Below are 11,812 nucleotides of genomic sequence, written 5' to 3'. Positions count from 1 at the left end.
AGGGGAAACTATTATTATTCTTGTGCACTCTGTGCTTAGTCCTTTTTCTCTTCCCAGAGTACCCTTTTACAATCTTCATGTCAGCAACATTTAATATCTCCATGTCAGTAGGATAGATTTGAAATTTAATAAAACACAAAAATCTAAAAGTTAATTATGTTGGGTTACATTTCCTCATGCTCGACCTGAGAACATAAAATTTTCCAAACACCCAATCTTGTTTCTCTCATTTTAGCAAAAGAAACCCCAAAATGTCCAATCTATCTCCACTGTCTCAACAACCAAATGGAGCACTTCATCGTAAGAACACTAGTAACTAGCCGGGTTGAAGAGGTGTAGTTGTGAGTCTCTCAGACCCATTCATTCTGGCTTGAATAGTTGAGATAAATCAATGAATATGAGCGGCTAGAATCAACGTCTAGTCTCAAATCTGCAATTTCTTTTTACCATGTTGAATAAGTTCTCATATCTATTGAGATCCTCCAGTCTAAAAAATTTAGCATCAGATGATAAATAATTTTAGTTTGTACAATAGATTTGGGTTTGGGCTTGAGCATAAAAAACTTCCACTTCCAATAGCTATTGTTTCTTCATACTATAAGATTTATTAATTGAGAGTAGGAGAGCCTTACCAAGACAAAGTTTGAATATAGAAAAGGGTGGCATGTCAAAGCATACTCAGTCGTAGGTTTTTCAAAGAACCTTGGACATCAATGGACTTAGCGAGCTCTAACAAGTGAAAAAAGGTTGTAAGTGGCATTGTTATTTTGCGGATTGTACTTTAGGTACTACCTTAATAGCCCTTAGGTACCACCTTAATCTACCTTAAGGGACCTTAGGTACTACATTAGTTAAAGTTAGGTTCTACCTTTCCTAAGCCACGGACCTTCCTTTGTGACCCTTAAACCATGTCATTATGTCATTCTCATATGTGGTTAAGTGGTTCACCTTCGGTTTTTTGGGACTGTACCTTAGGTACTATCTTAATAGCCCTTAGGTACTACCTTAATCTACCTTAGGTACTACCTTAAGGGACCTTAGGTACTACCTTAGTTAAAATCGGGTTCTACCCATCCCAAGCCTCAAACCTTCCTTTGTGACCCTTAGAGCATGCCATTATGTAATTCTCTTATGTGGGCAAGTGGTTCACCTTTGGTTTTTTGGGACTGTACCTTAGGTACTACCTTAATAGCCTTTAGGTACAACCTTAATCTACCTTAGGTACTACCTTAAGGGACCTTCGATACTACCTTAGTTAAAGTTGGGTTCTACCTATCCAAAGCCTTGGACCATCCTTTGTCACCCTTAGACTATGTCATTATGTGATTATCTTGTGTGGACAAGTGGTTCACCTTTGGTTTTTTTGAGACTATACCTTAAGTACTACCTTAATAGCCGTTGGGTACGACTTTAGTCTACCTTAGGTACTACCTTAAGGGAACCTAGGTACTACCTTAGTTAAAGTTGGGTTGTACATTTCCTAAGCCTTGGACCTTCCTCTGCGACCCTTAGACCATGCAATTATGTGATTCTCTTGTGTGGGCAAGTGGTTCACCTTTGGTTTTTTGGGACTGTACCTTAGGTATTACCTTAACAGCCCTTAGGTACTACCTTAATCTACCTTAAGTACTACCCTAAGAGACCTTAGGTACTATCTTAGTTAAAGTTGGGGTCTACCTTTCCCAATCCTCAGACCTTCCTTTGTGACCCTTAGACCATGTCATTATGTGATTTTCTTGTGTGGGAAAAGGGTTCACCTTTGCTTTTTTGAGGCCTGTACCTTAGGTACTACCTTAATAGTCCTTAGGTACTACCTTAATCTACTTTAGGTACTATGTACCTTTCCCAAGCCTTGGACCTTCCTCTGCGACCCTTAGACCATGCAATTATGTGATTCTCTTGTGTGGGCAAGTGGTTCACCTTTGGTTTTTAGGACTGTACCTTAGGTACTACCTTAACAGCCCTTAGGTACTACCTTAATCTACTTTAATTACTACCCTAAGGGACCTTAGGTACTATCTTAGTTAAAGTTGGGGTCTACCTTTCCCAATCCTCGGACCTTCCTTTGTGACCATTAGACCATGCCATTATGTGATTCTCTTGTGTGGGAAAAGGGTTTACCTTTGCTTTTTTGAGGCCTGTACCTTAAGTACTACCTTAATAGCCCTTAGGTACTACCTTAATCTACTTTAGGTACTACCTTGGTTAAAGTTGGGTTCTACCTTTCCCAATCCTCGAACCTTCCTTTGTGACCCTTAGACCATGTCATTATGTGATTCTTTTGTGTGGGAAAGGGGTTTACCTTTGTTTTTTTGTGGCCTATACGATAGGTATTACCTTAATAGCCCTTAAGTACTACCTTAATTTACCGTAGGTACTACCATAAGGGACCTTAGGTACTACCTTAGTTAAATTTGGGTTCTACCCAACCTAAGCCTCGAATCTTCCTTTGTGACCCTAAGACAATCTCATTGTGTGGGGAAAGGGTTCACCTTTGCTTTTTTGAGGATTGTACCTTAGGTACTACCTTAAGGGACCTTAGGTACTACCTTAGTTAAGATTGGGTTCTACATTTCCCAATCCTTGGGTCTTCCTTTATAACCCTTAGACCATGTCATTATGTGATTCTCATGTGTGGGCAAATGGTTCGCCTTTGGTTTTTAGGGATTGTAACTTAGGTACTACCTTAATAGCCCTTAGGTATGACCTTAATCTACCTTAGGTACTACCATAAAGGACCTTAGGTACTACCTTAGTTAAGATTGGGTTCTACCTTTCCCAATCCTTGGACCATCCTTTGTGACCCTTAGACCATGCCATTATGTGATTCTCATGTGTAGGCAAGTGGTTCACCTTTGGTTTTTTGGGATTGTACCTTAGGTACTACCTTGATAGTCGTTAGGTACTACCATAATCTACCTTAAGGGACCTTATGTACTACCTTAGTTAAAGTTGTGTTCTACCTATCCAAAGCCTCAGACCTACCTTTGTGACCCTTAGACCATGTCATTATGTGATTATCTTATGTGAGCAAGTGGTTCACCTTTGGTTTTCTTGAGATTGTACCTTAGGTACTACCTTAGTAGCCCTTAGGTCCTACCTTAATCTACCTTAGGTACTACCGTAAGGGACCTTAGGTACTACCTTAGTTAAAGTTAGGGTCTACCTTTCCCAATCCTCGAACCTTCCTTTGTGACCCTTAGACCATGCAATTATGTGATTCTCATGTGTGAGCAAGTGGTTCACCTTTGGTTTTTTGGGACTGTACTTTAGGTACTACCTTAATAGCCCTTAAGTACCACCTTAATCTACCTTAGGTACTACATTAGTTAAGGTTGGGTTGTACCTTTCCCAATCCTCAGACTTTCCTTTATGACCCTTAGACCATGCCATTATGTAATTCTCATGTGTGGGCAAGTGGTTCACCTTTGGTTTTTTGGGATTGTACCTTAGGTACTACCTTAACAGCCCTTAGGTACTACTTTAATCTACCTTATTTACTACCTTAAGGGACCTTAGGAACTACCTTAGTTAAGGTTGGGTTCTATCTTTCCCAATTCTCAGACCTTCCTTTGTGACCCTTAGACCATTCCATTATGTGATTCTCATGTGTGGGCAAGTGGTTCACCTTTGGTTTTTTAGGATTTTACCTTAGGTACTACCCTAATAGCCTTTAGGTAGTACCTTAATCTACCTTAGGTACTACCTTAAGGGACCTTAGGTACTACCTTAGTTAAAGTTGGGTTCTACCCATCCCAAGCCTCAGACCTTCCTTTGTGACCCTTAGATCATGCCATTATGTGATTCTCTTATGTGAGCAAGTGGTTCACCTTTTGTTTTTTGGGATTGTACCTTAGGTACTACCTTAATAGCCCTTAGGTACGACCTTAATCTACCTTAGGTACTACCTTAAGGGACCTTATGTACTACCTTAGTTAAAATTAAGTTCCACCTATCCAAAGCCTCGGACCTTCCTTTGTGACCCTTAGACCATGTCATTACGTGATTCTTTTATGTGGGCCAGTGGTTCACCTTCGGCTTTCTTGAGACTATACCTTAGGTACTACCTTAATAGCCTTTAGATCCTACCTTAATCTACCTTAGAAACTACCATAAGGGACCTTAGGTCCTACCTTAGTTAAAGTTGGGATCCACCTTTCCCAATCATCGGACCTTCCTTTGTAAACCCTAAATCATGCTATTATGTGATTATCTTGTGTGGGGAAGGGGTTAATCTTTCCTTTTTTTAGGACTGTACCTTAGGTACTACCTTAATAGTCCCTAGGTACCACCTTAATCTACCTTAGGTACTACCTTAAGGGGCTTTAGGTACTAACTTAGTTAAAGTTGGGTTCTACCTAACCCAAGAATTAGACTTTCCTTTGTGACCCTTAGACTATGCAATTATGTGTTTTTCTTGTGTGGACAAGTGGTTCAACTTTTGTTTTTTGGGACTGTACCTTAGGTAATACCTTAATAGCCCTTAGGTACGACCTTAATCTACCTTAGGTAATACCTTAAGGGACTTTATGTACTACCTTTGTTAAAATTGGGTTCTACATATCCAAAGTCTTAAACATTCCTTCGTGACCCTTAGACCATGTCATTATGTGATTCTCTTGTGTGCGCAAGTGGTTTAAACTTTTATTTTTTTGAGACTGTACATTAGGAACTACCTTAATAGCGCTTAGGTACTATCTTAATCTACTACAAATACTACCTTAATCTATTGCAGGTACTACCTTAAGGGACCTTAAGTACTACCTTTATTAAAGTTGGGGTATACATTTCAGAATCCTCGAACCTTCCTTTGTAACCCTTAGACCATGTCGTTATGTGATTCTCTTGTGTGGAGAAAGGGGTTAACCGTTTCTTTTTTAAGGATTGTACCTTAGGTACTACCTTAATAGCCCGTGGGTACCACCTTAAGGGACTTTAGGTACTTCCTTGGTTAAAGTTGGGTTCTACTTTTCCCAAACCTTGGACCTTCCTTCGTGACCCTTAGAATATGCCATTATTTGATTCTCTTGTGTGGGCAAGTGGTTCACCTTTGGTTTTTTAGGATTGTACCTTAAGTACTACCTTAATAACCCTTAGGCATTACCTTAATCTACCTTAGGTAATACCTTAAGGGACCTTAGGTACTACCTTAGTTAAAGCTAGGTTCTACCCATCCCAATCCTCGGACCTTCCTTTGTGACCCTTAGACCATGCCATTATGTGATTCTCTTGTGTGGGCAAGTGGTTCACCTTTGGTTTTTTGGGATTGTACGTTAGGTACTAACTTAATAACCATTAGGTACGACCTTAATCTACCTTAGGTACTACTTTAAGGGACCTTATGTACTACCTTAGGTAAAGTTTATTTCTACCTATCCAAAGTCTCAGATCTTCCTTTGTGACCCTTAGACCATGTCATTATGTGATTCTCTTATGTGGCCAAGTGGCTCATCTTTGGTTTTTTAAAGACTATACCTTAGGTACTACCTTAATAACCCTTAGGTACTACCTTAAGGGTCCTTAGGTACTACCTTAGTTAGAGTTAGGGTCTACCTTTCCCAATTCTAGGACTTTCCTTTGTGACCCTTAGACCATTCCATTATGTGATTCTCTTACGTAGGGAAGGAGTTAACCTTTCTTTTTTTAGGATTGTACCGTAGGTACTACCTTAATAGCCTTTAGGTATCACCTTAATCTACCTTAGGTACTACCTTAAGGGGCCTTAGGTACTACCTTAGTTAAAGTTGTGTTCTACTTTTCCCAATCCTCGGACCTTCCTTTGTGACCCTTAGACCATGCTTTGATGTGATTCTCTTATGTTGTCAAGTGGTTCACCTTCATTTTTTTGAGGACTGTACCTTAGGTACTACCTTAATAGCCCTTAGGTGCCACCTTAATCTACCTTAACTACTACCTTAAAGGACCTTAGGTACTATCTTAGTTAAAGTTGGATTCTACTTATCCAAAGCCTCGGACCTTCCTTTGTGACCCTTAAACCATATCATTATATGCTCCTTTTGTGTGGGCAAGTGGTTCACCTTTGGTTTTCTGGAGACTGTACCTTAGGTACTACCTTAATAGCCCTAAGGTAGTACCTTAGTTAAAGTTGTATTCTACCTTTCCCAATCCTCGGACCTTCCTTTGTGACCCTTAGACCATGTCATTATCTGATTCTCTTACATGGGGAAGGGGTTAACCTTTGCTTTTTTGAGAACTGTACCTTAGGTACCACCTAAATAGCCCTTAGGTACCATTTTAATCTACCTTAGATACTACCTTAAGGGGCCTTAGGTACTACCTTAGTTAAAGTTTGGTTCTACCTTTCCCAATTCTCGGACCTTCCTTTGTGACCCTTAGACCATGCCATTATATGATTCTCTTGTGTGGGCAAGTGGTTCACTTTTGGTTTTTTTTTTTACTGTACCTTAGGTACTACCTTAATAGCCCTTAGGTACTACCTTAATCTACCTTAGGTACTACCTTAAGGGACCTTAGGTACTACCTTAGTTGAGGTTGAGTTCTACCTTTCCCAATCCTCATACCTTCCTTTGTGACTCTTAGAGCATGCCATTATGTGATTCTCATGTCTGGGCAAGGGGTTCATCTTTGGTTTTTTGGGACTTTACCTTAAGTACTACCTTAATAGCCCTTAGGTATTACCTTAATCTACCTTAGGTATTACCTTAAGGGACCTTTGGTACTACCTTAGTTAAAGTTGGGTTCTACCCATCCTAATCCTCCGAGCTTCCTTTATGGCCCTTAGACCATGCCATTATGTGATTTTCTTGTGTGGGCAAGTGGTTCACCTTTGGTTTTTTGAGACTGTACCTTAGGTACTATTTTAATAGCCCTTAGGTACTACCTTAATCTACCTTAGGTACTACCTTAATCTACCTTAGGTACTACCTTAGTTGAGGTTGGGTTCTACTTTTCCCAATCCTCGGACCTTCCTTTATGACCCTTAGACAATGCCATTATGTGATTCTCATGTCTGGGCAAGTGGTTCGCCTTTGGTTTTTTGGGATTGTACATTAGGTACTACCTTAATAACCCTTAAGTATTACCTTAAGGGACCTTAAGTACTACCTTAGTTAAAGTTGGGTTCTACCCATCCCAATCCTCGGACCTTCCTCTGTGGCCCTTAGACCATGCCATTATGTGATTCTCTTGTGTGGGCAAGTTGTTCACCTTTAGTTTTTTTGGACTGTACCTTAGGTACTACCTTAATAGCCCTTAGGTATGACCTTAATCTACGTTAGGTACTACCTTGAGGGACCTTATGTACTACCTTAGCTAAAGTTGGGTTCTACTTATCCAAAGCCTCGGACCTTCCTTTGTGACCCTTAGACCATGTCATTATGTGATTCTCTTGTGTGGGCAAGTGGCTCACCTTTGGATTTTTTTAGATTGTACCGTAGGTACTACCCTAATAGCCCTTAGGTACTACTTTAATCTACCTTAGTTACTACCTTAAGGGACCTTAGGTGCTACCTTAGTTAAAGTTGGGGTCTACCTTTCCTAATTCTCATAACTTCCTTTATGACCCTTAAACCATGCCATTATGTGATTCTCTTATGTGGGGAAAGGGTTAACCTTTGCTTTTTTGAGGATTGTAGCTTAGGTACTACCTTAATATCCCTTAGGTAACACCTTAATCCACCTTACGTACTACCTTAAGGGGCCTTAGGTACTACCTTAGTTAAAGGTTGGTTCTACCTTTCACAATCCTCGGACTTTCATTTCTTACCCTTAGACCATGCCTTTATGTGATTCTCTTATGTGGGCAAGTGGTTCACCTTTGGTTTTTTGAGGATTGTACCTTAGGTACTACCTTAATAGCCTTAGGTACTACTTTAATCTACCTTAGGTACTACCTTAAGGGACCTTAGGTACTATGTTAGTTAAAGTTTGGTTCTACGTATCCAAAGCTTCAAACCTTCCTTTGTGACCCTTAGACCATGTCATCATATTCTTCTCTTGTGTAGGCAAGTGGTTCACCTTTGGTTTTTTTGAGACTTTACCTTAGGTACTACCTTAATAGCCCTTAGGTACTACCTCAATCTACCTTAGGTACTACCTTAGTTAAAGTTGGGGTCTATCTTTCCCAATCCTCAGACCTTCCTTTGTGACCCTTAGACCATGCCATTATTTGATCCTCTTGTTGTGGGAAGGGGTTAACCTTTGCTTTTTTTTAGGACTGTACCTTAGGTACTACCTTTATAGCCCTTAGGTACCACCTTAATCTACCTGAGGTACTACCTTAAGGGGCCTTAGGTACTACCTTAGTTGAAGTTGGTTTATCTTTCCCAATCCTCGGACCTTCCTTTGTAACCCTTCTATCCAGATATGTCAATCAGATTTCATCTTTGAGGTCAACTCTTTAATGACATGTGGTGTACTTTAAGTAAGTCCCTAGGGTCTCCTGGAATAAATGAATCTCTATGACCATAACCGGGCTCACATCGTCCTCAAACATATCATCAACATAAGTAGAATGCCCCAACATAAATAAATTGAATCTCTTCTGAACTCTTAACAATGAAGATCTCAAGCATATCAAGAGAGCGAACTATCTCTGGCTAATTTATGTTAACCATCCAACTGTCATCCAATACACCCATCTCAGGCTCATTCTGAAGAAAACCATGTCAATCAAATCTCCCATCTTAGAGAAAAAACTAACATCCTCTATAAGAACTCTCATCTGATAATTTTGACTCATAATCCACTAAACTCATCATATGTACAAAGTCACCCTCAACAATGTCACTGGCTAATTGGGTGGTGGGGGTGGGTGGTAATGAATCTTACGACATCTCATCCTGAACTGGATGCTATCTATCTCACTGTCCATCAATCCTCTGGCTCAAACCTACTAATGTCTCTTGAATAGAGTCATGGTGATTGTAAGTCGATCAACTGTAACATGCTGAAGATCCATACCTGACTACTTTGAAACCCTGATCAATTTATCTCCAACTCTGATCTAAGAAGTCGAATCTAAACTGAAGCGAATAACACTCTTATAAAGTACAAAGGCACGAAAAGATAAATGACATGAAGGAAACTTAGAAGAGGTGGAAACACACTAATCACAATGCAGAAAAGGTGGCACAACTGAAACTCAAACATGTACCAATTTCTGAGCACACCAAAATGAGACCATGAAGAGGATAACTAAACCTAATTGTGACCAACGCAGCTCTGAAAGTCCATAGATGCACCCACGTGTAGGAGTGAAATTTTAATTGGATCTAGGCTAACCTATAAGGTTGAGGTGACTCTATAAGATAAAATGGGTGGCTTAAAGGATCCTTAGCAGAAGCGATCATACCCTCCAGTGGTACGCAACCCTCTACACGTCTCCAAAGAGACGGGGTGCTTCCATCCAAGGTGGTCATCACCTCCACACATGCACTTCCTCACTTTCCTAAGGGGTTTCCTAACGATGAATGCTATCTCATCTCTCAACACTCAAGGATAATCTAAAGTGCACAGTGAAGGATGTGGGTGCATCCAAAAAACCTAAGGTCTAAAGTGAGATAGTGAACATAGACAAGCAATCATACGATCATGCAGAAGCAAAGGCTATTATGCAACAAGTAGTCATACCAAGCACATAGGTATCATACAAACCAAGTCCTATCTATCATATGTGAGAGCGAATCATGGTAAAGTGAACAAAGCAATCAAGTGATCATGCAAGCCAATCAAACATGTTAAGATAGCATACCAAATAAGAGAGCAAACTAAATCATCTTACCTAAATAAATAAAAAAAAGGTAACGTCTAATCGACCAATTAAACGCCACATTTTCCTCAACTAGTGTTTAAGCTTGATCCTCAAAATCCCAAGTGGAGTCGCCAATTTATGGATCCACATTTTTCACATGCGTCCCCACTCAATCGGCGATACTCGCTTTTATTTGTAGAAAATTAATTTTAGAAAAGTCGGAGTCGTCACTTATTTTCATTTAAAGGGAAAATAAAACAAGAAATAAAACCCTAAAAAAATGACTCCATAGTTTTTGGAAAAGCGTGTCTTTGAAAAACCCGAATCTAAATCTGGGGATCAGGTTACTTATTGGGAAGACACCTCTAGGAGGTAGCACCCCTCTAAGCCCTATAAAGGTCTCTACTGACTAAGTTGAGGGAAATGTGACAATTAATTGGTTGATTATAGATACCTAAGTAGGCTAGGTGATTTTAAAAAATAGCATACTAAACAAGAAAACCAATCACAAATCATAAAAGAAGATTTAGGTGCATACCTAGACCACTTCTTAAGCGTTATCATAAAACATCAATGGTTAGTTTAGATAATATATCATCCAGCATGCGTTTTTATCATAAATGATCGGACAATGTAACAAATATCAAGACACCCAAGCACTATCAAACATAGGCATAGTTCATAATGACAATTATATTTACAGAATTTAGAAGGTAGGTGATAGGGGGGCATACCTGGATAGAATAGATAACTCATAATACGCTTCCTTAGGACATGGGGGTTAGATAATAAATAATAAAACAAGAAATCGTAACATGCATATCTAATTAGCATAGAAAAAATGATTCAGAATATACGAAATAATCAAGTATCACACACATCTTGTATACAATTCCTAAAAAAATAGATAGATATGATTACGACAAATGGCAAGGGTGGTAGCAAAAATAAGTTTTGAAAAAATTTTCTTATGTAGGGGTTTCACCAATTCCCCAATCGATATACACGAATTTAGCCTAAAATTATCCCATTTATTTGGGACCACAAGCTTTGATTCGTGTTTTGTTCAAAACCAAAATTTTTATTAAAAACTGAGAAGGATGCAAACCGATCAAAATATGGTTGCACATTTAAAAAAAAAAAAAAAAAAAAAATTGATTCTAAAGACTCTAAATGAATTTTTTAAAATAGAAATTTCAAGGGTATCTTTTGAGAAAAGCATTTGATTTTAAAATAAAAGGAATTAATGTGAAAATAACAAAACATTAGAAATAAAATACCCAGCAAAACAGAAGAAAACGAATTCACAAAGTAAAATTTTGGACAATCCGAGCAAACTAAAGTGGTGAGAATGGAGGTCAATCTTCACTTTTTTCCGATGGCCTTTGAAAAGTAAATTTTACGAGAGACCATTAAAGCAATAAATTATTCAAACTTAGATCAAATAAGCTAATGAGACATTCACCAAAAATTAAAGACTAGTATTCAAGAAGCACATAAATTGAGCATAACAATCAAGAATTAACATAAGATTAGCTAAACAAGTAGACCTAGATTAAAAAAATAAAAATAAATTGAAACTATAATCAATTAGAATTAAAAAAAAAAAAACATAAACTTTATGTAATGGGATTAATTAAACTATTGGATTAAAATCATAAACATACTCAAAGTAAAAAAAAAAACAAATTAAAACTAAACTAAATTATAATTAAAAACATGAATTTTATTTAGCCAGATTAATTAAACTATTGAATTACAACAACAAATATATCCAAACTAAAAAATAAATTATAACAATACTAAATCGGAATTAAAAACATAAACTTTATCTAATAAAATTATTTAAACTAATGAATTAAAATTACTAACACATTCAAATTTAATTGAGTAATTAAATTATTTTTTATGGCATGGAAAACAACCTCACATTCTTCCATCCAGTCAAAAGGCTTAGTTTTGCGTAGAACTTCAAAGAATGGCTGCAAACAGTTTGTGGACCATGAAATGAATCGCCCCAAGGCCCTAATATTGCTATCAATCGTTGCACTTCTTTTTTGCTACAAGGGAATGATATTG

Source organism: Vitis riparia, chromosome 3, assembly GCF_004353265.1.
Source record: "Vitis riparia cultivar Riparia Gloire de Montpellier isolate 1030 chromosome 3, EGFV_Vit.rip_1.0, whole genome shotgun sequence".
NCBI classification, from domain to species: Eukaryota; Viridiplantae; Streptophyta; class Magnoliopsida; order Vitales; family Vitaceae; genus Vitis; species Vitis riparia.
Note: the sequence above shows the minus strand (reverse complement) of the source record.